Source organism: Larus michahellis, chromosome 21, assembly GCF_964199755.1.
Source record: "Larus michahellis chromosome 21, bLarMic1.1, whole genome shotgun sequence".
NCBI lineage: Eukaryota > Metazoa > Chordata > Aves > Charadriiformes > Laridae > Larus > Larus michahellis.
Genome location: NC_133916.1, coordinates 6,452,510 through 6,478,848, shown reverse-complemented (window position 1 = coordinate 6,478,848; position 26,339 = coordinate 6,452,510). Strand labels below are relative to the sequence as shown.

At 45.0% G+C, this 26,339-nt stretch overlaps 1 long non-coding RNA gene across 1 annotated transcript in view; it reads left to right on the top strand.

The window, feature by feature from the left end:
• The window catches only part of LOC141733629 (uncharacterized), a 38,399-nt gene extending 20,110 nt beyond the window's left edge, over positions 1–18,289 (top strand). Inside the window, exon 3 of the long non-coding RNA XR_012584359.1 lies at positions 18,086–18,289. This is a non-coding gene — a long non-coding RNA (uncharacterized LOC141733629). The remainder of the gene's footprint in view (positions 1–18,085) is intronic.
• Positions 18,290–26,339: the final 8,050 nt, after the last annotated feature.

Below are 26,339 nucleotides of genomic sequence, written 5' to 3'. Positions count from 1 at the left end.
TCCTCCCATCTGGCCTAAGTCTAGGGTTCAGCCCCTCCACTGACAGCGCCTTCTAATTCCTTTGTGCCCTGCCTGTTATTTTGCACCTTTACGGTACTTAATGTCTTTAATTATTGTTACTATAGGCTCAGTACGTGGGTAAACTCTAACAAAACTACCGCTAACTCCCTTGCCACGAAAGCTCTATTCCTTTCTCCTCTCCACCTTCCTTCTCAGCTGTCACTGCTCTGGCAAATAGGAGCAGTAATAATAACAACAGAATAACTCGCAGAAGATAAATGAGGTTCCTGAGTTGAAAAGACTCACTTACTCTGTTTGCACCAGGGAGGACGAGATTGAGACATTACCTCATTAGCATTTCGGTATGATCACAATAGGGCTGCAGGGGTTGAGACTAAATGTTTTCCAATTCAAAGGAGAGGAGAGGAAATTTACAGATGATGACTTTATTAAATTTAAATTACTATTAAAATATCTAGGCAAGGCTTTAGTGATGACACGAAAACCTCTTTCAGATTTTCCTTCCCATTACACAGGATTTCAAGCAAGATCCATGAGAAGCAATTGCATAGTTTCCCTCCCCTCATACTTGGACTGGATTTTACACAAGTTTTAACTCAATTTGTAAACATTAAAATTCTGGATTTTTGCATGTGCAGCAATGAAAAAGAAAAATAGCTTTGAAAATAGCCAGTAAAGGACTTCTTAGGAAGCTTTGCTAACGTTAGCTCCCTGCACTCAAAATGTTCTAACCCATAAGTTCAAGACAACAAAAATCTAGAACTGAAAGAAATGTAAGAAAATACACAAAATAATTAGTTTTGTTCTGTCATTCATATCATCCTGAGTGAGCCACAAATAGCCTAGAGATGCTCTTGAGAAGAGTAGATTGTTGGTACTCCGGTATCTTTCACTCACAGTAAATGGCTCAAAGTATTAACAGAAATTCTAGTCTCACTTTCATTCTTCCAATAGAGATAATGGCCATATCCTAAAACATGCTTTTACAGAAAGCACTAATTATTCCTTCTTTGTCGCAAGCCTCACCAGGGTTTGCTGACTGATAATGTCTCCTCTCCTTGGAAACTTTCCTTTCCAAAATAGGACTCAAATACTTGAGAGACAATTTGAGGAAGATGTCAGTGCCACGCTGAGCTAAATTCTGAATAAAGGATTTAATTTCCTACAACTGCCGTCTGGCATCTTTCAGAAGCTCATTCTGAAGAGGAAGAGCAGGAATGGGATGTGATGTGCATATTCGCCAGAGACAACCGGACCTGCCCTGAGCTGCAGTGCATGGCAGGGAGCAGAGCGCTTGTGCTGGACCCAGGCCACTGTTAGCCAAACCGGCAACGTCATCCGTGAAAGGGGCAGGACTGCACGTGTTCGACAGGCAGTGTTTCATACCTCCTTGGAGCCCATACATCTCCGGAGTAATGCAACCAATCTTATTCAACTTTCAAGTTCTTGATGACATGAAGAAGGCATATGCTACCAAAAAATTATGATAAATGTGTATTATCGTCATTTAAGCTCTCCATCAGTAAGCACATTCCCAAATAAGCTGGAGGAAGTGTTTAAAGTATGTTCCGAATCTGCTGGGTCCTTGGTCCGAAGGGCTAGATTGCACATCTTGCCATGGACAGGCGTTAATGAAGATAATTGAAGATGTTATTAGGAGAATGTGTTTGTTATCAGAGGTTGCTTATGATATTATTACTCAGAGTTACACTTCATTAATATCCATTTTTCATGGCTTTGCTTTGCCGTTCATTAATTGCATGACCTTGTGTCATTGGAGGAAATGTCCGTAGTAGAGTGAAGAGTATGTACTTGCTCCTGTGCTGTCTGCACTTACCCTGGTTTGTCAGTCTCCAGCTGAAACCCCCATTTTCAGCGCTTTTATAGCTCAGCTGTGAAAGCGAAGACAAACAGCCCTAGGTCAGGAGCTGGGCATGCAAATGCTAAATCAGTGGGTTTGCAGTTGTAATTGAATAACTTAGTGTGCGCCTGTAAAACAACCTCACAAATAAACAAGTGAATATCAACTCATAGAGAAGCACATGGTAATCCTACAACTTACCTTTGTAAAGTAAAAGTGGCTTCAAATTTGCTAGTACCCATTTTGCAAGAAAACGTTTTACTGTATTGCTGTTGGAAATGTTTAATGATCATCTTTCGTTAGAATCACTGTCAAATTTTTTCCACACAATCACATTTTTTTACTGGAGGTTTTGTTCCGATAACGATAGCTCAGTCAGAAATTCTGAAACACTAGCATTCAGAAATATCAAAATCAATTTGAAAAAACTGATTATATTGAACTTTGACACCCACAAATTTGTGGAAAAGCCCTTTTCAGAAAAAAGAAGACTGCATATACGTGATGATTGCAATGAAGTATGTACATGGAGCATATAACGCTGGGCTTGATTAAGAACCTGGACTTGGAAAACAGAAATTCAAGACTTCTCTTTTGTACTAACTGTCAACTCGGTATAATTAAGGAACAGAGTTTTCATAAGAAAACAAAGCAATTGCATACCAAAGTAATCATCACACAAAGAATAACAAGACAGTCTTTGCCACAGTGATCCGGTCTATTCTTTGGTGACATCTGGAAGTGGGCAAGGGGCAGTGGGGCAGGCTGCAAAGCTAATTGACAAAAGGCATGGCCTTAAGTCATTAGTAAGATGATTATTTGGCAGGCTTGTGCTAATTCTTATAATATTGACAGTTTGATTAATATGTTAATGATCTTAATTTCCATATTGAGTTTTGTCACTTTAATTTGTCTAACATGCCGGCAGGAAGAATATTGGCACTGTGAAATCTATATAAGAAGGAAAAGGTAGAAATTCCAAACTAATGATGATATATTGGTCTGTATTTTCATTTTTGCTCAGGCCCCTCCATGCTGCCAGCATAGCGTAAAGTGGCCATTCACGTAATTTACTCTCGTTAGTCCTCTTATACTGCTGAAGAATCAGGTCCAGTATGTTTAATAACCATGTGTTGCTCAATTATCCTAAATTACTTTTACATCTTTTGTTTCCGATATATGCATTGCTACAGATTTTGTTTATTCAGTACGAGGTGCTGTCTAAAAATTATCCTCTATTAAGCTCAACAGAGGGATAACTGTATATCGTTTAGTGGTGTGTCTTATAGAAGTTGATCTTGTGATGCATTCTGGGCTTAGAAGTACATCAGTTTTTTTGGACAGAGTGAATGTGAGTGGTTGGTTAAAAAAAATAAAAAAACCCCAATATTAGTTAAAATAATCAGAATATCTGAAAGCCTTACAGAATGCCTTCTGTTATTTCCTATTTAAAAAACGTTTCCGGTTAATATCCTCAGAAGAGATGTGAAACATCCAGGTGCCTTCTCCACCATTCCTATGTGGTCGACTGCCACCAGCCCTTTCCCGGCGCAGCAGCACCGCTGTCGGCGTGTCCCGCGTCAGCTCCTTCCAGGGCTCCCACGCAGCGCTCAGCACCCTCGCGGCTCCACACCTGAAAATCTCCCAGGTTCAGATTGAATGTTCCCAGGTCTGGACTCCCCCATTCCATTTCCAAGGTGTTCATCCCTCCAGTGTCTTTGCTGCCTCACCCTCACGTTTAGCAAATTTTCCTGGAACTGGAAGTTTTCCCAGTACAACTCCTGCAGTAACTGGTGTTCTTCGGATGGGGAATGGTTTCTCTGAATATCCCCCAACTGCCCTTCTTCTAGTGCTTACGGTTTCCTCCCAAAGCAATGTTCCTTCATGCTTTCCTTGCTGCCATCGGTGCAAGGAGGCACATACAACTCTTGTTCTTCTCTGCCGTGTGTTTCTGCTCGTGGTTGGCTGTTCTTCTGCGAGCTGAATTCCAAGAGCGTCTCTGGTAAAGAGAGACTGTCTCTTTATTAATGCACTGTAATATCAAGTATATTAGCATCAAGTTCTCACTCAACTGTAAGTGTTACTTAGGGATATTAATCAACTGCTGCTTTATTTTAATGCGCTAATTTGGGATTAATGAACATAAAGGCTTGATTTACAGAGAGGTCTTTGATTTGTAGCTTCCATTGTACCTTCCCTTCCGTTTTCTTTTGCCATAGAACTCCAGCCAGATTACAGTTCCAGACCGAGTAGTGTTTGGTACTTCTCTCTCTGGAAACATCTCTGTTCCTTTTGTCCACCCCTTTAGAGGCATTACGGAGGATGTGTCCCCAGATTGCGGTGATGGCCCTTGGCGTTGTTTGAGGGGAGACTGTGATCATCTTGGATGGAGAAGAAAGGATTTCTGAGATGTTTTTTATTTCTTCTTTTAATTGTAACGTATTTCACTTATTCATCATTTGCCGTGATCTGACGAATAACTGTACCTGCCCTAGCTTAGTGTCTTTTATTATCATTAGTGTTTATGCTTTGTATAACTAAGAAAATAATTAAGCATACTTTTTTTTATTTGCAACAGCGTTTGGCAAGATGGGAGCGAGATGTGTACAGTATATCATAATTTTATGGCGTCTCTGTAGCCATACAAAAGCAGTAGAAGAAAAATGCCATATAAACAACTACTCAGACAGAGTTTGAGTGATCCAGTAATTTTGATTTATACTTTGCATTTCATGGAACTGTATTAGCAGTTAAAGTCTATGGTTAAACGATTCCCAGCACAAAATGAGTCAGAAATACAAAAGAAAGCTTACAATGTAAGATTTAGTGCTGGGGACTTTGTTTAAATTCAGAGTCTGCGTGTAAATTATAGTCCTGGTTGTCACTTTTAACTAACAATCCCAGCCAATACAGCATAGCTGGGTAATTTGTCCAGTATTTCTTTATGAGGTGGTAAGCTGCAGTTTAATTCTCATCTCCCTTCAAAGGCAGAGCAAACTCATCTCTCAGACATAAGGTAATAGTGTGACCTAACGCTTACTTCAAAATAAACCTGGCTGCCACCTAATCGTTATGCATCACACCAAGTCAAGATGCAACACTATGGGATTTCTATATATAGCAAGACCATACGGCAGTAGATAGTGAAAAATGACACAACTGCCAATGGGATTCAATAGTTAAAATGACTTGAAGAGGACAAATGGGGCTTATCCTTTCCTGGAGCAGCTGCTTTTTCTACTTAAAACTTTGAAATTTTTGCTTTATGTTTTCCGCACTGTTGGCCAGCTTCCTTAGCCTGTGCTTCTCACAGAGGAAAACAATGCCCTCGTATAAAGGACAATGGCCCAGTCTAGAGCAGATAGAAATTAGTCCCTCTGTGGTAATTAATGGAACAATGCAGATTGGCTATGGAAGTAAACATTATTATTACTATTTTTTTGATTGTTGTTACAGGAGTAATTTTCCCAGAAGGAGCGTGAGGTACAGGTACAATTGGTCCAAGATCAGCTCTATTCGAGGAAAACCTGTTCAGGTGTTTTGGTTGTGTGTCTCTGTAGGACTCCTGTTCAGGACAGCATTAGCTGCATGCCCTATGTTAATTTGTTTACACATAGGGCTTCAAAAGCTTTAAAACTCTAAATTTAAGCTCTCAAGATGGAACAGTTTATTACTTTCTTGAAATCATCGATTGAAATATAATCGCTTTTGCCCCAGTAGATCCTAAAGCACTTTGCAACCTGTACATCATCACTGTCTATGAAAAACAGAACCAACCATCTTTGAAAGAGAATCTACCATCTGTTTGACAGGATGTAACAGCACTATTAAACAGCTCTGAGCCAGAAAAGGCTATGGAGTAGGTATTAATTTAAAAATACAGAGGATGTCTGGGTAGATATAATGTCATCGGCCATGCTGGAATTGAGCCAGCACGCGAGGACGTAAACCCCGCTGCAATGGAAACCAGCTGTGCCGCTTTACCCAGCGATGCTGCGAGCACCAGCTCTGCCCAAGTGCTGCCTCTCCGGTCCAGCACTCCCCCGCCAAGCGCTAATTGTCACAGAAGCCCCGAATGGCTTTGAAGAAAAGTGAAGTAGCAATCGTCAGCAGATCCGGGTCCCTGATGGTGTATTGACACGGTCAACCATAAGGTCTCAAATGGAGATAGTTAGGTCTGTTGCGTCTGTGATCTCCGAATAATGCTGTTTCTATCACCTTTATTTCCATGGAGATCGTAAGGGCTCTTCAGGGACAGTTGCGATTGCATTGGAGGGGCTGTATTGATTTCAAACAGCTGTCCAATGAAACAAAACAAATCATGCCAATCCATCCAAGGGGATCGATGGCAGGGATTTGTTTTGCTGTCTTTTAGGTACAAGCATCCACTTTTTCGGAGCAGCCAACGTAGAGGGGAAGAGGAGTCCAGCAGCTCTAGAACTGAAACAGAGCTGTAATTTAATTCAAGTTAAAACTCTCCCTGTTGGGAGGCCTCTTGGGTAGGAACAATTCCCTTGTACATGGACTCAGTCCTGCGCCTCTGCTCCTGGGAGAGGCGGCGTGCATCAGGAAATGGTGTTCTAGCCAAAAACCCAGATGAGGAAAATGCTTAAGGTTAAGGCATCTAAGCTACAGCACTTACAAGGTACTGGAGCATCTCAGAAAAATGTCATTTATTGATGTCTTGCAAGGAAAATGTTGATTCCTTTTTGTAAATTGCATTTTCCATCAAAACTCACTGAGACTGAAAAATTACTTGTGACTGACAGGCTTTATGTGTTCCAGTTTGATGTGAATGTTTTGGCCGATAGAGCTAGAGAATAATTACATAGACTAACACATTTGGTGGGTGACAGACGACATCTTCATTTTCCAGAAGTTGCTTTAAGAATATTTTTTCTCCTGACTCGTCTCTTCCTTTCCGTGATGGGACGTTTCCCACCTCTCCTTTCTCTGCTCCTCGGGGTTTGCTTTAGGGCTGGCCACGGTAAATTGGCCGGCGCAGGGGTGGAGGGAGTGGAAACTCCGAGTCCCCTCCAGCCTTGCCTGGATGCGACTTGGGAGCCCTGTTTAGCACATCACTCCCGTCTCCTTACATTTTGCAGTGCAGTGTGTACTGTAAACGCCTGACAGAGCCCACGTGGCTTTGCAGCTTGGGGGGACCTGCCTGGGTTCAGCCCTCAGACCCCAGCAGCGATGTCAGGTACTCCAATTTCCTCTGTGCGACTGTCACCGCCGCTAACAGCGGTGTGTTTAGAGTGACAGCGACGCCCTCGGACGCTCCCAGGCTCCGCCAGCTTCCTTTTCATGGCAGCTTCTGAAAGGCTGGAAACCACCCAGCTCTGACCCAGTCCCGGAAAAAAATCTTCTCATCTCTCTCAAAAGCGGAGCCCGTGGGGACGGGGGCCATCCCTGGCCCTGCCCAGCCCTCACGGACCAGGGTTATTCATGATTCCCTTCCAGCTGGCACAGGGCGAATCTAGAGCAGCTCTTTGGCGTGGCTCTAGGGGAAGTAACAGCAAAACCAGTTTTACACCTTCCAGGCTCTGGCCCTGTGAGCCCCTGCCTTCTGCTCTGTGAATGTCTCGGTGATTCCCCAAACTTTTGAAATGCATCCCAGAGCTAATTTGTTGCGAAGGAAGGATGGCAAGTGAGGCCCTGAGGGGAATAAAGACCAAAATATCTAACTTTAATATGCAGATGGCAGATTTAATCCACTAGATTAGTGTAGCAGAAGAGAATAATGTCTAACATTAAGGGAGTTATTTCTTAGCCTGATTAATATTACCATGAAAGCATATGGGTTGGAAGAGATGTGCTCTAATGACTTGCTGATCCTTGTTTTGCATGGTTCCATAGAAATTGCAGATGTGCACAAATTATTCAGTCAAAGTATTACTGAGTAACAAAAAATAAAGCTAGAAATGGCAATTTCCTTAGGTGGAGGTAGGTTTATGCATGTCCCACTGCAGCTGGCATCCTTGCAAATATGACTTCGATGGCAGTGTCTGCTAAAATTAGTGGGTGGGTAGAGAGAGACAATATTTCAAAATTTAGTCTGTGTGAGGGCACAACTGCAAGATCGAATATAAACCCCAGCAATGCGGCACAGGAGGTGCCTGTGGAAGGGTGTTTCCTAAGAGGATGGAGCAAGTCCTTCTTCGGGTGCTGGGTCTGCCAGGTATGAGCCATTAATGCCTCCAAAAAATATGGCCATTTTCCTGGTTCACATTTCTTTGGTGATCGCCAGGTGTTTTGTGTTTGGGGCTGACACAGCACCTCGTCACCCTGCTGATCTACCAGCCCCAGTGGGACCCTCCCCAGTTTCCGAGAGGATTTGCCAGGCGTAGAAGTGAGCACCTGCAGAGTATTGCTGCTCTGGGATAAAAAGATTGGCTTCAGTGCATTCTGGGAAACTGTGGAAGACTTTCAGCAGAAAATAAGGTAGGCTGAGAAATGGCGAGAGATTCATGAGCTAGAAATAATTAAGGTAAATCCTGGAGCATTTCGGTTCCCCTTCTTCACTATGTTTTCAAACAGAATATTCTGCATGATGAGTTGTGAAAATGCAGCACATGCTGTGAGGTTTTAACTGACTCCTCAGATCATAAAGGGAAAGAAAAGGAATCCTGGTTTTGTTGATGGTTTAGGAGAAAGCTAAATACAGCACAGGAAGAAAAAGGCTATACCTTAAAAATTAATTGTTCAAGTACCAGGTCATTGTAGAGTAATGCACCGTGAAATTATGTTATTCTCTGGGAGAATTTCCATAAAGTTTAACACTCCATGACACATTCTTTTTCTATTGAAGTTAGTTAAAAATAGTACATAAAAGTCCTCAGTGTGCGGAGAGAGCGTAAGTCTCGCTTGAAACAAAGCATCGGCAGTGGGACTGGGAGCGGAGGCGAGAGCCAGACGTGCCGTGCCGCCACGCGGACCCCGGCACGAGCCATAAACCCTGCCCCGGTGATCTCCCTGAGTGAGAGTGCTGAAGGAGCCATTAGTCTTGGTGTATTTTTACTGTTATTCACATCGGGATAATGAGATTATTGGAATAATTTTTTTTTTCTAATGAGAATGAGACAGAATACCTTGGTCGCTAAATGATTTAGTCACAGAGGAAAGCCATTAGTCTCTGCTTGATTGCTGTCAAATGGTGGAAAATTGGAATATTATACTGATATTTCTTGTGATGGGCCATATTTTTCCTGCTTGTTCGGTGTCAAATGAGATGGTAGAAATATTTGTCGAATATACGTGGTTCTTTATAGGCTTTACCGTAAGGAAAACAGGTACAGGTGTAGGGCTGGCGGGCGGAAGCTGTGCTGGAGGCGAGCGGGGAGCCAGGGGATGCGCTTGGCTGGAGCATCCGCTCGATGGGAGCACCGGGGTGGTTTCCACGGGCTGGGCCTGATCTGAATTCACGGCAATATTGACTTCCAAAGGGCATTTCTAAAAAAGCGTTTGTTTATTTTGCAAACAGCACAGCAGGCAAGCATCTGTTTATTTACATGTTTTATTTGTGTGACAAGTGCAGCCTCCTGGAGGTTTGGAGGCCATTTGAATCGTATCTGAAGTGACGATTTTTCTTTAAAAAAAAATTCTTCTGGACCGACTCTGTAGGCGCTAAGCCTTGTGATGCTCCCATGAATAAATATTAACTCCCAAGCTTTTATTGGCACACATGTCAAATCCCGCAAGGTTTTCAACCAGTAAAATGGAAAGATGACTAGGCAAGAGGTTCAGATGGCCCCAAGTAAGAAGGACCTTGGTTGAACGGTCAGAATTCTCCTGGTAGAGGAATGAGATCTAAACAGGGAGAGAAATAGCCTTGCTTTGTATAGTTCACATCTGGAATTTTTGCCTTTTTTTAAGAAAGTCGTAGATGACTGTGAAGTAAAATGTTAAAAGTGCCTAAAGTGATTGACGGGCTTTTTTTAGGAGTTAGGCTTTCAAAATGATTGTGGTGCTCTTGGAAATATTGCCTTTGCAGCTACGAAGGGGAGCAGAGTGCTTCTGAGCACTACATTTCTCCTTTTTATTTCTTTTTTACTCCCTTAAGCTTTGCAGATGCAGCAGTTTTCTGGCAGGAGATGATGGGCCAGAACTGCTAAGCAGCTTCTAAATGCAAGATTAATTATAGGTTAGTTTTATAGATGGCACTGCTCAACACACTGTGGAACAGACTTGCTGGACATTAGGGCTTGATCCAGGGGCGTTGGACTAAATGGTCTTTAAGGTCACTTCCAACCCAAACCATTCTATGAATCTCTGATTCGGAGTCCTCCCCCAGACGTGAGCAGAGCTTGTGAGACCCGTGGTGTGGGAGCGCTGGGGCAGCTCCGTCTGCCGGGGGAGAGGGTCCCTTTTGTCCCACGGCTGGTGGTCGATGTTGGCTGGTTTGTTGGCTTTTACAAAGCAGACTGTTAGGAAATCACCATGACCAGCACAACTGTGATGCCCGCAGTGCTGCTGACAGCAGGCTCATGGTTTGCAGGGAAACTTCACCACGGAAAGAAAGTAAAACCGCGGGCTCCCCCTCCTCAGCAGCAGCAGAATCTGCTGGTCGCCCCGGAGCACGGCCCTCCCTGCTCCTGGCCCTCCAGAGCCTGGCGGTAGAGCTGCGTGGTACCGTCAAGAGGGAGACAGGGAGAGGGGATGACAGGATTGGTGCTGGAAGTAGCAAAATGACCTGCGCATTGCAGCTTTGGGAGCGGGACCTTCCATCCCAGGGCCGGCACGGCGGGGGCACGGCTCGGCGCAGGGCGAGGGGAGCGTCACACAGCCCGTGTTGGTGATGCGGGCGGGTGGGTGTCTCTCCTCATTCTCCATTTCACTCTCCAGACAGACCAGCTCCACATTGTTTAGCAGAATTGAAAACCCTGACTATTCCAGACTTCCTTATTTACCTTTGTTGCCTCTCTCCCTCCTTTCCCCTGCAATAAATGTCTGTTTTATTTATTCAAGGCTGTACCCCACAGCCCCTAAATCACCCAACTCTTGTGTCGCACAACAACAAAGCAGAGCTGCTTGCAAAGACAATTTCCAGCTCAAGAGGACCATATGCTACAACAGCTGAATTTTAAATGAAGGGGTTTTTTTTTTTTTTCCCCTTTTCCCCCCGACCTCTGTTGTCGTTCTGCACTAATCTCTCACCCTGGCAGGGAGTCATCGCCCAGAGGTCAGATGAGGCTGAAAGGGAAGGCAGAGGCCTTACAGCACCCAGGACTGCTGCCCCATAGCACTCCCCTCTTCTAAGTGTGTATCCTCTAGCGATGGATTACTGTCAACTAATGGGAAAAAATTTGGGTTTAATTCACTATTCTTCTTCCTCTCTTATTATAGCACCGTTATTGGACCTTCTATGAGCTGTGAAGAGTCTCAGTGCCAGGACTGGGGATGCTGGGAGGAAAAGCAGTAATGGGGGGTGGGGGTTGGGTGGTGAAATAGTGTGACAAAACACTTCTGGTCCATTTTGGAATTAATGATTTTCAGAAGCTATCAATTACATCCCTTAACTGGGGAGCACAGATTATAAAGAGGAACATAATTAGTGGCAAATGCTGTGAGATATATAAAGACAAATAGGGGAGTGGGATGAATGGGAGCTCATAAATTTTATTGAGAACCACATTTCGATGTAATCATTTATTACTGGGGGTCCCTTGAAGTGATTCCAAAATGCGGGTTGTGCACACTGGAGCAGAAGCGAGGTCGCTCCCATTGCTAAATCAAGTGTAAGAGATTATTGATTCACAAAGAAAAATTGGTGTGTTTTAAAAGCGGAAAGAAATGGACTCAGTGCAGCGTTCCCTCTTTGCTATCAAGTGGCTCTTTACAGGTTTGCGCTTGGTCCCCTGCGGTGCCCCGTTGGTATGATTAAATAGCTTTTGCCCTTGGAGACTCTACTTTCTGCTTCTCCCTGGGTGTGAAGTTCAGGGCCTGGGTAGAGGTTTGTGAGCAGGCAAGTGGGACCTGCCGTAGCTTGTAAAACATGACAATAAGTGAACTTTTGGGTTTCCTTTCAGTTGTGTACCTCAAAACGTTGTCAAAATAAGGTGTAGAAGTTTTCCCTGCTAGTTTACAGAGGGCAGAGCAAAGGCGCAGAAGGATGTTCGGAGGCAGCGTTGTGTTCCTGGAGATCTCCAGCAAGGTCCTGTCCCCTCTTGCTGGCATTGCCCGCCGCTGCGTTACCGGGACCTTTGCTGGGTGACTGGTGCGGACACAAATCACTCCCAAGCTGGCATTTTTCCAAGCAATATACCTAATCATTATTAATGGCAAAAGGGTGACCTATAGGCTTCCAAATAGAATCCATTTTTAAATCTCCTATTTCCCCCCCAATCCTTCAATCTAATTAGGCTCACATCAGTATATTATTACAGAATGTAATCATTCCTTTCTTCTAATAACATTCATGGATAATTTTATTTCTCATTTTCAGCCTCCTACTCCTGTGGTGTAATTAGTGTCTCTGGCACCTCGTGACGCTCAGAATGAGTTGCAGCTGCTAATTGCTAATTGAAAAATTAGAAACTCAGTTAGAAAAAGGATCTAATTAAAATGAAATTAGATAAAATCCCTTCAAACTAGTTTCTTCCTCTTTGCTTTTTCCCCCAGTTTTGCGATCACAGAGCCATTAGCACTTGCCAATTACATTTAATTGTTAAACACAAATACATTTTTATTTGACTTCTTACAATAACCTTTTATTAGTGAGAGAAATGCACATTTATCAGGGAGACTGGGAGTCTCTCCTACCCCAAATTTCAGCAAATCACCTATTGCTCTTTGCCGCTCTGTATGGGGGTCGTGGCCTGGCGTCATCCTCCCCATCACCCAGTGGAATAGGCTGGGGAGACTGTGCAAGAAATCCCTGTACTTATATTAAACTAGGAGGAAATGGGTTTCTGGTGCTGCTCCGGTCCTGCTTTGTCTTTCTGCTCTCGTGCACCCATCCGTCCCCGCTGTTCTGCCGGGCTCACGGGGATGCTCCGGCTCCGAGCCCGCCCGAGCCAGACAGGTGAAGTGTTGGAAAGGAGCACTGTAACATGGAGCAGTTATTGCTGTGGCAGGTGCAAAAAATAAAGATTTAACAGTAAATCTGCAGACAGTAAAATGTGGCCAGACTCTACCTGCAGTGGAGAGAAATATTTTGTGGGCTGGAACACGGCCCAGACAGACGACTGGTAGCAGGCCGAAGCTGTCCTGTCCTGACCGCTGTGTAACCGTCAGGCCGTGACACAGAAGCCAAACGGGGTTTTTCATGGTCCAGTGGCTGCTTATCGTCCTCCTCCTCTTCAGCAGGGAGGTGAAACTCTTCCCAATACATCTAGACCTTCTGCTCTCTCTGCTATTTACTGCACGCTTTTATCACCGCAGTCCTCTCGTTCGCCTGACGGGGAGGTCTGTGTAATATTTGATAGTGGCAGTGGAGGGATGGAAAGGTATCAACTGTCTTATTCTAACTGCTGGGGAAGTGCCTGTCTGACATTGACTCAGAGAGGACTATACAGTGATCACAATTATTAATGCTAATGGGACTATTCACGCGCTTAGAGTTAAGCACGCACATAAATCTTTTCACGGTCTGAGCGGTACGATGTATACAGGATAAGTCCAGCCTTGTAGGTAGAGGCAACATCTTTTATTAGCCTAATGAGTGGTGAGGGAAACCCAGCGAGTGCTCGTGCACAGGAGCCCTGCGCAGCGCTCGGCACTGGCTGTAGGTGCGTTCCGCTGGGAACGAAACCTCAGCGAGTGTTGGAATTCAGTCCCTGCAGACGTCAGCGTTGGGACTCCACTGCAGCAGGGATTCGGTGTGCAGCGAGTGCAGCGCTTTGAGCCGACGTGCTGCTTGGGCTTCACGTGGGAATGATGTTGTATTCAAAACCACCATGATTTTAGGTGTGGACCAAGCGCAGCTGCCCAGCAGTGCCCTAACGCGGGTCCTCCCAGCATGCGGAGCCTGCAGCGGGCACGGGCTGCTCCAGTGCCACCCAGCAAAGGGATGAAGGATTGCAGCCTTTTGGCAGCTGATCCTCTGATGGGAATGAAAGTATTTTCCTGCTGGTTTTGCATACAAAATGGAACCATGTTTTCTGTGGGCTGTGCAAGATTCCTCCCCTGGCTCCCTTTGCCCCGGGGGGCCGTGTGGGTCCTTTGCACGAGCCCCGGGGACCGGGGCATCAGCCAGCAGAGGGTTTGGCTGACTCCCACCTCAGGTTTGGGACCTTCTGCCAGCCTGGCCGGGCTTCACCTACAGGCCTCTTTCTTTCTCCTGGCTTCTAAGATTGCAAATTCCCCTTGCCTTTTGGAGGTCTCCCACTACGCCCAGGCGCAAGGTGCCTCCTGTGGTGCTGAGTGCTCTCATGTTTCCCTGGGAAATTTAACAACTGGCTTAGAAAATGTAATGGAGATGCAGAAATCAATAATTTAAGGGCGGTAAACATATAAATGATGAACCGGAGGAGAATATAAAGATGTTGTGCTAATTGTCACTGTGTCAGAAACTCTGTAGGACGTGGTTATAGAGCTCACGGTGAAAAGGAAGAAGAGGAAGAGTTAATCCAGTCCAGAACAGGGTTACTGATGGCAAATCTTTCTAGCTGTGGGCTAGTAAACTTCATCTACATAGATGCTGTAATGCTCTCATCTGGGAATCCTGCCCTTGACATAATTAATGCACAGACATGGTTGTCTTCTGTGCCAGGGCTCTCCATCTGTCGGTGCGGAGAGCGCTTGCTCGCGGAGAGGAGCGGGCCAGGAGGATAACAAGGTGTTCTCGCCGCGCTAGGGAGCGGAGGGGATTTTGGAGCACCGAGCCTAACTGGGAAACCTGGCAGGAGATAATTTGCATTTTTGCTTTCTCCCCTCCCACGCTGGTCGTTTCTCTGAGAGTTAATGATAAATAAGCGTTTGGTCGTTGGGTGTTTTCAGGCCCCGACTGAATGGGGCTGTTTGGTGATAGCGAGTACATGGGGACTGTATTTTACACCACGTATACCCTCGTCAGTGAGGTGGTAAAATGGGGCAGATGGGCAGGTCCGGGCACCAGAGAGCAAGTTGTTGGTGTAAACTGGACAGGAACAACATATTTTTGTACCAGAAGGGAATTTTGGTCTGCCTGATACTGTGAGTCCATCTGCCTTGCCAGGACACGCTCCTCCTGATGTGCAAGGAATCCGGGAGCTTTCAGGAAATTTGGTCTTTGGGTCTTCTGAGTCCTTGAGTGCCACAAACAGGGAGATCAAAATGTCAGATTTTATTAGTGTACCAATTTCTATCCACCAGCTCTGCCTGGCTTTCACCCAGCTGAGCTCAGACACCTCTCCCCTTGCTCCCCACACGGTAGGGAGTTTCCAGGGTGCCTTTCCTCTTCCCTCTGCCCAGGGATAACTGGTACCTGAACAGGGATTTTGCAAAGACAACAAGCAAACACGAGCTGTCCTTTCCCTAACATGAGATATAAATGGATATGCATTACATAGGGAGGTCACTGGTGGGAGACCAGAATTGTGCCATCAGTCTCTGTTGTGTGCCTAGCAGTGATACAACATAAATGTATTCCATGCTTGTTGGAGAGACGCTTTCTTTTTCAATTCGAATGCCCCGTAAGAAGTTTTCAATCCCCAATATTTTTGCAACTAAGACAAAGAGCAAAAATAGCCACTGTGTACACGGGCAAGCAGACGTCATTCTGTGTAATACTTTCAGGGCTTCACCCAATGTGCTCAGTGTTATCTGATGTGAGCAGCGCTGTCTGCGGGCAGCGTGGCGAGGAAGAGGAGGCCACAGAGGGCACAGATCTTGAAGGAGCGTGGCCCTGAGCTACTTCCTACTGGCGATCCTCCGTCTCGGTGCAGTGGGTCATTCTGCTAATTACAGACTTGTCTCCCGTGTCAGTATAGCGTAGCAGGGAAAGGAACAGCGCTCTGGTAGCGTGCTTCCCGGGGCGTTTGCAATTTCTTTTCTAAATATGGCACACAAAATCTTAGAGAGTTGCTTCAAGGTTACAAAGGACTTTGGGATGAAGTGACAGAGATACAGGACCACAAAAACATCTGGATTTTTACTGCCTTTGCATGCAGTTCTCATTTTATAGCTGCCATTTTATATACCTTGTAGTGTTTTACTACTTATTATGTAACTGACTATTATATGCTTATTATATCATCTATCATATATACTATTATATTTAATTATTCTATTATTGATCTGCTCCATTTCGAGCGGTGTGAGCATAAATAACATCCCAATCATGGTTGTCGGAATATAAAGACAGCACTTAAGAAACAACAGTTTTGTAGGCTTAGATACATGTGATCACACAGAGGGTACCACCTTTCTGTCAAAATTGGAATTCAAACCTGTGGTGTACCTGATGCATATTTTGTTTTCATCAAAAGGGGTTTACTTGGGTTTGGCCTAAATTTAGTGTAAAAACGGCTCCTTTGCCCTCAGTGGGAAAGTTGTCGTTGACGTTAGCGGAGCCAGAGCTTGTAGCAAAAAAGAAAGAAAAGGGGGTAAAATGTGCCTTGAACTCAACAAAAATTGAAAAAATAAAAATATAAGGGGGTAGAAGAAAGAAAAAGACTTTTTTTACAGCCAGTAGATTTTGCTTCGAGAAGCTTTACCTGCCCCAACATTCAGACTGAACAATCACAAGCAGCAAGCGATCTGCAGACAGAAGGCTCCGCAGGTGAGCGGATTCCTGGCTTCTGCAGCAACCAACCTGCCGTACCAAATATTCGTAGCCGTCGGTGATCTCTGTTCGTCACCTGTTCTGGTCATCCAGAATACAGTAAGCGAAGTAATCAGTTACAGGAAGAACTGTGCAAACAATGCAATTCTTCATTACCATTTTGAAAAATACAGCTATATGGATACATATATTCTACTGATTTTATTTTTTTATGTATATATAAACACATCTAGAACATTGTTGTCACATTCAATTTGCAGTGCACCGGAGCTCTGTAATGGTGAATGGCAGTAAAGAGGAAAGGGGCAAGAAAGGTTGAAGAGATGTATATAATCATGCTGAAAAAGACTTTTCTAAAGCCCTGAGGCTTCTGCGATGGGATCAACAAATGAAATGTGGTTGTGTGTGTAGGGAGGATGGAATGAGGAGGGAAGAGCATGATTAAAAAGGACAGATCTTTTGTTAGAGGTTACTGATCTACTGGAAAAGAAAGATTAGTTGGGAAAAAAAGTGCCTAGAAGGGTTGAGTACACGAGCAGTGCCCTCAACCCTGCTCACATCCACTGTTCTTTTCACTTAATTTTTTGAATTTAGTGTTCAGGTGTTTCCAATTGACTCTCATGGGTCTGAAGCATGCATTTTTGAGTAAATAACCACATACAATCATTCCTGGAAACTGCTGGGCGTTATTTCCCACCTCGCCCTGTGTCTGAGCTTGCGCGTGTGCGTGCTGGCTCTCAGCGAGCTGGGGATGCTACAGGTATATATTATAGATAATATTTCCCACACACACACGTTGTGTAAACAGTTCTAGATATACTAATATATAAGCAAAGCTAATTCTTTTTTCTTAAGAGGCGAGACAGGATTGATTCAATCTGTATTCTTCCCCTAATAAGAAAGACTGTGTCCGTTCTGTATGTATACAGACATATAGCTGGTGTGTAAAATGGCTCTGTCCCTAATAATTCTGATAAACACTTCTCAGCATGTCTTTCAGTACAGGGGAATCTGTGTATGTATATATGAATAATCAAAGTCTGCTTGAAGACATGTCAGCTTTCCCAGTTACCGTGGCCAAATACTCCTTATTTGGCACTGATGGGAAAGGAAACACATCTGATAATTGATGAAATTCTGAATCCCGAGCCAGGGGCTGCGTACCAGCCTCAGTAAGGAAAGCAGGCGGTAATGATCTCAATTAAGCAGGAGAACCAGGTAGAACTGGCAAAATGAGATTGCAGGCGGAAAGTCAGAGTGATGAAGTCAAATGCTGACAAAATATGTACAAATTGCAAAACTAATAATGAAAATTCATGCTCAAGCTGTCAGGGGGACACCAGCCATCCTACATTACCCCAGGAGTGCAAAATGAGCTGCTAAGGAGGTCACGCTGCTCTATAGCAGTTGTCTGTTATCGCGTGTCTCGGCTCAATTCTCCAGGTGCAGGGATACTTCCCAAGTTCAAATGAGTTCTCAACTTTTGAATTTGCCCTTAGGTCTGTACTGAGTGAAAGCTGAAATCGTGGGGATGGCACGACGGGGCTGCGCATGCCTTGGATTTGCAATCCTGACATACTCTTGTTCTACTAAGAAATACAGCCCTGAACACATCAGCGTCTCTGGAAGAAGTCGGGCTTTTCGCTGTGCAAACGGTTCAAATCCAATCTATTATCTGTAAGCTTCAGAGGCACTGTGTGCACGGGGAGGCTGTAGGATGTAGGAGAGCAAAACCAAACACAGAAAAGGTATTTTAGGCATTTGAATCTCAGTTTCAACAGACGTAACTAATAAGTGTTTGAAAATTGCGTGGGGAATTGGAATGTTCCCCTGGTGTGGGAAGCATCCTCTCAAAGGGCAGCAGTAAAGCCAGAGTAACCCAAAATGATCCTGCTCTTTTCTAACTCTTCCTCTGAAATAGCTTTCTCTCTTCCTTCCCTCTGTCCCTCCAGATCCACCTTCGTTAATCCAAACTCAGCAGAGGCTGGTGGAACCTTCCTGCACTTGTCAGCACTGGGGTGGTACTTGGTGCGGGAGAAATATTTAGCATCAGAAGAGAGAAACTCAGAGTCAGACTTTTCTGTAATACTAATTTAATACAATAACTCTTTTCACATGAGAGTCCATAAATGTTTTACAAATATTTGGTAGCTCAATTTCACGCTGTACCACGGTGGAAGTCCATGAGGATCATTATTTCAGCCATCATCAAAGTACGGCCTGTCCTAGGAAGGTATTTATTAAGGATGTAGAAGATCTCTGTGCTGCTGAAAAGCAGAAAGGAAAGACACCACCTTGTTCGGCTGCGTGCAGAGTGAAGTCAAGAAAATTGTTGTAATTACCCTCACAGAAACCAGAGATTTGTATTGAACGTGGATATTGGTAGCTTTGATGAACAGTTCACAGTATGCATTCAAATTAAGCTTGCCTTTCTATACCTTTCTCTTTTCATTTTGGGGCTGTTCTTAATCTAACAGTTGAATCTCACGTTACTTGTCACTTGAACAGTAATTCATGTCGATGTATTTGTCGCCTATTAGTACAGCTACAGAAAAGCTATCCCGCTTTTTGGGCAGAGCTACGTATTTTCTTTCTTTACGATCCTTCCTTGTCCTTTACTCCGCTGTCGAGCCCGTGCGGTTCCTCGAGCACGCTGCGGAGTCAAGCCTTGGGTGAAGCCTGTGCCGGCGCGATACAGCAAACGGCAGCGGGAAGGGCAGGAGGTTTGCTCAAAGATCCTAGGCTGGCTTCCAGCTTTAACATAAAGATACCAATTTATCCTCACTTTCCCTAGGCTAGCTCAAAACTTGTAGCTTTAATAAACACAGGAGCAGTGCTGTTGTGTCTTTAGGCATTTAACATTGGATTCGGGTAGCTCTGTTCAAGCAAGAGTGCCTCGAACGTGGCACCAGCCAAGACAGAAATTGCAAACCAGCACTTTGTTTATGGTGACCAATATCCGCCGCATCCTTCAGTGTGTTAACTCTCAGGTTAGACTGAAAACAATGTTGTGTTGTGATAATTTTGTCAAGCATGTTGGATAATAACCCAAGATCGCAGTGAGGAAAGAGGTATCAGCACAGACCCGGAAGGTGGGCAGACGTGCGAGGAGGCTGTGCGGGAGAGGCAGCTGCAGGAGCCAGCCATAAGGACAGAACAGAGAAAGTTATTTCAGTGGCCAAAGTCCTCTATTTTGGTCATTTTGGCAGCTGTTCCTCTTCACTGGAAGCTTGCTGCTTCTATTTCACTAAGTTTTAATAAGTTGTAATTGGACAAACCTGATTTAACTTTGAAGTTAGCCCCTCTTCAAGGAGGTGGTTGGACTAGATAATCCCCAGAGGTCCTTTCCAATCTAATTTTTTTATGATTCCACGAAACACATGATGTTGTTTGTGACTGACTTCTCAGCTGTGCGTGAACACGCTCTTAGATATGTATTTCTATTTTCCTGAATAATTCTACCTGAGACTTCAAGTGGCTTTCTGGAAATGTTTGCACAAGTAAATCCAATCCCAATAACCACTTACAGGGAATGAAGAACAAAAGGGGAAAGGGCAGGGGCAATGAAAAGTTAATTTAAGCATGCAGACTAATATTTACAGAGCAGCTGTTGTGGTATTTACCCAGCTTTCCTAATTACGGGCCGGAACGGTCCCCCGTCCCTGGCAGTGAACGGCTCAGCGCACTCGCGCTGGCGGGACACAGGGCAGGGGAGGTGCAGCGCAGGGTCCCGCGGGGTCCCCAGCCCCATGGAGGAGCCCAGGGCTCTGAGTGATGTTTCTCTGAGCTGCTGTCACGGACCAGCACAACACCACTCCTGCTCGCCTCTCTGGAGGATGCAATCCTCTGTGTGTGTGTGGTCATTTCCTTAAACAGTGCCTCGGAAAGTGCAAAATTCTGAAAACTTCAGCACTTGGGACATTTTGTAAATGTGTCCCTAATAATCAAATACAAATGGTGGGGCACGGTGATCTGACCTTGGCTGGGAGTCTGGGGGGGTGTGGGAGAGGTGGATTTGCTCCCCCCTTTACATCCTCACCGACGGTGTGCAAGGAGGGGCTGGAAATCCGGCCCTTGGATGGAATTCCCCGTGCTTGGAGGCAAAAGCTTGCAGACCCTTGAGGCTGAATGTGTGGGGCACAGCTGGGAGCCCCAACGGCGACTGTTTGACCCGTTGGGCTCCGAATGGATGTATATGTGGATTTCTGCGCCTAGAGCGTGGCACAGGACTCTTACACTCATGAATAAATAAATAATAAACAGCAGAGGCATATGGGAGAACTCGCAGCACATCTCCTGCTTGACGCTCAAGAAAAAAATTAAAATATCAGAAGATAAAGACGGCAAGGGACCCCTGCAAGGAAAGCCTCTTTGTCTAATGACCTTTCTAGGTCTATGATAGCAAATACAATAGCCAAACCTCATAAATCATAGTTCAGGAAAACATCCGGAGGGCACGCTTTGACACTGTTTGCATATTCAAATGTCACCCCACTCATGAAAGAAAGACAAAATGTTTTTTTCTCTCAAAAATGTCAGCACAGGCTGGATTAGAAAAGATAATTCAGAAGTACTTCCAGAGAATAATTACCACTGTCACCTACCTGCAATGTAGTTAATGAATGGGAAGAGAGTTTTTTATTAGAAAAAAAATTATGATTATTAGAGTAATTAATCAGCTGTGTGATGACAGCTTCCCTGAGAAAATAATCTCCAAAGGCCAAGTAGCTGCAGTAGGGCATTTTGTTGATAAAGCACCAGAGGCGCAAAACATCCTTCTGCCATTAGACGTGAAAGTGCTTATATGGGTGGAATTACATTATGTCCTAAGTACCTACGGATCTACTGCACTCTGTGAGCTAAAAGATTCATTATCTCATTGGTTAAATGCAAGAAAATTTCATAACCTTCTGGTCTCCCCAAAATAAATAACACTTTCTTTTCTCCATCCTTTGTCCCATCTATTTAAGCCTCAGCCCAGGAAAGCAATTAAGGATCTATTTACGTCTGCAGATCTGTGTGCGGTGCTCGGCTTCCCCCGTTAGCACAAAGGGATTTCTCCCTGCTGGAAAGCGAAGGCGTAAAGGGATGAATTTATGGTAAATAGAAACCAGCCCCGGGCAGGAGCTTTCTGAGGACATGGAGATTTCCAGCCCTTGGGAAGGCCAGAGCCCACCCTCCTCGGCTTCTCATTTTGAGACAGGAAGGCAGCAAGCAGAAAAGGGAAAAAAATAGGAAAACAGAGAAGAATTGGCAAAACTGCTGCAGCTGAGCACAGGGAAATGTTCACTGCTGGCGGTTTGCGCTCGGGCGTCGGGGAGAGAGGCTGAGCTGGAATGCAGCAGTCCCCTCGAGGTCCCATCTCTTGCAAGGACGTGCAGAGCAGTGACAGTCCCCAGAGCCGTCCCCTGTCCCCCCTCACAGAGGTCTTGTCCCAGTGCCAGGAGCCAGAGGAGACTTTTTTCCTCCTTGGAGCTGGATGGAAATAGAAAGGGGCCGCCAAGGCAGGAGCTGACTGGCATCCCCTGGGCAGGACACTCCGAGCTTAGGGACTTTGCTTTTTACATCAGTGTCTGACGCGAAAGCCTGGAGCGAAGGTGCCATGCGGCGTTTGTTGAGTCCTTGCGCTTCTGCAGTCCGAGTGATACTCTCCATCCTTTTCTATGGGTACAGTTTCTGCATGTCACTGTTTTAATCTCCGGGTGTCTCATTTACCCCCAGGTCCCACCATGCCCTGAAGGATCAGCTTCTTCCCCCAAGACCCTGCTGCTGATTTTCCTGATCCATCCTCACTCTGTCGCACCCCTGTCCTCCTCCCAGCGCTCTGCTTGCTCCTGGCGCTGAGCTCAGCCTGGTCCCGCTGCCAGCCCCCATTGCGCTCCTGCTCCCCACAGGCAACAGAGCTGTGGAACGCACCTGGGTGGGCGAAGGGACTGCAGGGGGCACGGTGCGCAGTCACTAGATAAAATTCAGTGCAGGGCTGGCTTAAATTCCCCTTCACCCTGTGGCAACATCACTTCCTTTCAAGATCATCAGGTTTCCCTGCTTGTGGGAGCGATAAGGGTGTCTCGGGGCCGAGAATGATGCTTGGTGCCGCCCCTCTCCGTGTGCTGCCAGTGAAGCCTCTGCTCGGGCTTGACCTCTGCTCTTCTCCAGCTTCTCTTTTCTCTCCTAATATATTTGAAGTGGTACCTTCCACATGCAGTTGACAGCAAAGTGAGGAAAAACACCCGTGACTCCGAGTGCGGCAACGCCGTTCTGGGGCTCTGGATAGATCCTGGATATTTCTTCCAACTAAAACAAGTGTGTGTTCACAGCAGACTAACTACTGCAGCGGATAACGTATGAACAAATGCCAAAGGCAACAGCTCAGAGATATATTATTTACATATTTATTAGAAATTCAGTACTGCTTGTGAGAGCAAACCACTTCTGACTTCAATTCCAATAAGTAAACAACCCAATGGGCAAATAAAAGAAAAGGGAAACATGCGCTACCACAGTTTACACAAGCTAATACAGTAAAACAAAGTATTCTGAACGTGAAACTATTTTGCAAGATATGAAAAAAATCCTACCTTTATTCTCCTTCTTGGTTACGCACTCAGAAAGTAATAATTGTAAAATAATTTAATTATACGTGATATCAGTTGCCTCACAGACTAACAGAGATAATTAATTCTTGTTTATCTAAACTGCATTGTAGTTCAGTTTAAACTGCCCTGCAGCAATGAGCATCACTTCTGCTGCATCTGAACTTTTGCTGGCCTTTCTTTCACCACTTTTTTTCTTCTCTGGGTAGTGTAAGGGTGAAAAAACAGCAATAGCTGCTAGCTGTTATGGAGAAGGAGCCCTCTGACTGGAAACCCAGGCGTAAGCGCTGCACAAAGGCTGAGCAGATAAGGTTTTATGCCCAGCTCTGTTGCAGGCTCTGGGAACCCCCCTCAAGAGATATTTCAGAAGCGCTGTAGAGACCTAGGGGAATGGTAGAGTTTAAAAGAAGAAATCCAAATAGCTGTTAGATGTCTGCCTGCATGATCTCATCCTTGAGTTCATCCGAGGGGCTCAGTGGTGCCCTGGCTGGTCTCTGCCTGCCGGGATGAAAGCGGTGCCCGCGGAGGTGATCCTGCCCGGGGGGCTGAGCCTCCCGCAGCCTCCCTGTGCCCCGGGGCTGGGCTCGGGACCCGCGGGAGAGGGCGGAGGGGTCTCCAGCGGGAGCCTGCCCCGCTGCGAGGAACATGAAGGGCTCGGCTGGCATCAGTCTCGGGGTTTAAAACGGGCTCTAGCTGCTTATCTCTGGCCATGGTGAGTGAAGCTGCCTCTGAAGGCCTTTACTCCACAGCCCCTGTCGGCAGTTTTGACCTGTAGGTAGAGATTTTTTTAATGTAGACATACATTTATAGGGAAAAAAAAGGGGGGTTTCAGCACAATGGGAAATTTAATGGAAAATAGCTATACTTGCCTAAAATTTCAGGTTTTTAAAAGCTCAAAAGTGATTTTTTTTTTTTTCCGATTTAAGTTGTTAAACTCTTTTTCTCCGTAAAATAAAAGCTGAGAAGCTGAAGTTATTCTCATTTCATCGGTTCTTGTAGGTGAGAAAAAGCAAATCCTTTGCCTGACCCATAACCTGTTCAGGAAACAGTTCATACCTGGTATCTCCAATTGAGAAAAAACATTTGATACTAACAGCGATTCAGGACACAGTAAAAAGATATATAGACTTTCAGCGTCTCTTCCAAAAGCTTGCTTGAAATATTTCCAGGTAGATAGGGCTTATAAAATGATCAGGAAGAGGAACAAAGGGTTTGTAAAGGTTACAATAAATGTAAAAATGTTTGGAAGGGTTAGCAGTGCAAAAACCCATTATTTAAATTCATCAGATGTCACTTTGAAGGAAGCTTTTGGAAACAGTCTTTATACGTGTTCTTTTCTAAGGGAAACTCGTAAGTAATTGTCAAATAAAGAGCACCCCAGGCTGTAGCCCCTACTAAATGTCAGCCCTTCAGACTAATAACGCCCTGCGGTGTTTCAAACCAGAAAGCGTAATGCAATAATGATACGGGAGTCCCAGCCGTATGGAAACCGCAGCACCGCTCCTGTGCCGCGGCCACAGCCATCGGAGCTTCCAGGGAAAGGGCTCCCAAGCTTTTCTTCTGGCAGCCGGATCCGGCAGAGAAGTCATTGAAGCTAATTTAAAAGAGGCACTCGGTGTCAGTCCAGGGCTCTGCTGGGACTCCAGCTAACAACCTTTCGGGTATTGGGAAAAATGATTAACAGATGTGCCTTCCCATTTCCCAATATATCTCTTTTGAATTGCAAAGCGGCCTCCTGCTTATTTTGAAGTACAATATGTCTAACCTTCCAGGCACAGCTTATTGCTAATTTCCTATGCCACTATGAATCTATGATTTATTTAACAAATTTCCACCCAGCAAATAAAACAACATTTGTTCTACCTGGAGGGTAGTTTCCAAATATCACAGCACAGCCAGGCATGGCTGCAACAGTTGGCACAAGAATAGTGGTCAAAATGATGAACGGAGTGTCTCGCTTCAGACAGCAAAAAGTAAAATCATAGGAGTAACTCCACAAAATAAAGCACTGCATCTTCAGCTGGGATTCTCCTGGGCAGGTACAATCATCATGAAGCCATCACATTTTGGACTGTATTTGTATCATTTACCTATATTGACTTAGAGTATAACACCAGATGTTTTCTGTACCAAAATGCTCACAAAGAGCGAGCTCTAATGACTCGGTGCTGAGTAGAGGCTGAATGGGTTTGAATACAAGAAAATGACCTTGAACTTTCATCTAAGCTTCAAATTAGAAAAAAAACAAACATAACTATATTTTTCCCACCTAAGTTTGAAAAGATATGTTTCTTTGGAAAGGTTATTTATTTACTCCCTGTCTCTAATGCAGACTATAAATGTCCAAATCCTTATTTGTTATGGACTTTCACGTTTTCCTCTCAAAATACTGAATGCGAAGTTCTGCTGAGTTGGGCCAGTTTGCGCTCTGGGTGCAGCGCTCGCACTGGCACTGGGGCGGGATGCTCTGAGAGATGATGCTCTAACAGACTTTGCAATGGCGGGGGGGTGTGTAGGGGTGGGAGTGATGCAATTCCTTTGCATCATTATTATTACTACTTCAGACAACTTAGTAAAAAATCCCCCGTTGTGATTTGGTAATTAAAAATGTGAATTTGCCGATTTGAGTTATGTCATTGGCTAACAAGGATAAATTAGGACCTAATTTAGACCCAGGGTAGAGCTTGGTTTACAGGAGGCAGTGTCAGACAGGAGGCTGCCATCCCGGGGGTGGCCATCTCCAATTCTTTATGGCTTTTCAGCGTGTGTCAGAGCGCGGCCTGCGCTGCCGCAGCCCCTCTGTCCTTTCCCTTTGATAAGAAATAGGAATCTCTGCGGATGAATGCGATGCAGAAGGGCAGAACGTGACTCTCTTTTCCGGTTAAGTTCAATTGCGGCATTTTGAGATGTCACAGTGGGTAATAAAATATATTCCCTGTATTCAGAGCTGAAGAAAGAAGCTTCCCCAAAATAAACACAACTGAAAGGAATTTTCTTTGGTTTTTTATTTACTTTGGGTTATTAAAGTGACAAGTCTGTGCTATCCATGCAGTGCAGGGGATTATAAGGCTCCAAGGACGGAGCCGAGACCCCAGTGGGTGCTTAACGTCCACAACACAACAAACGTTTTTCTTTCCCTCGGCACTCCGGCGGGGGCTCT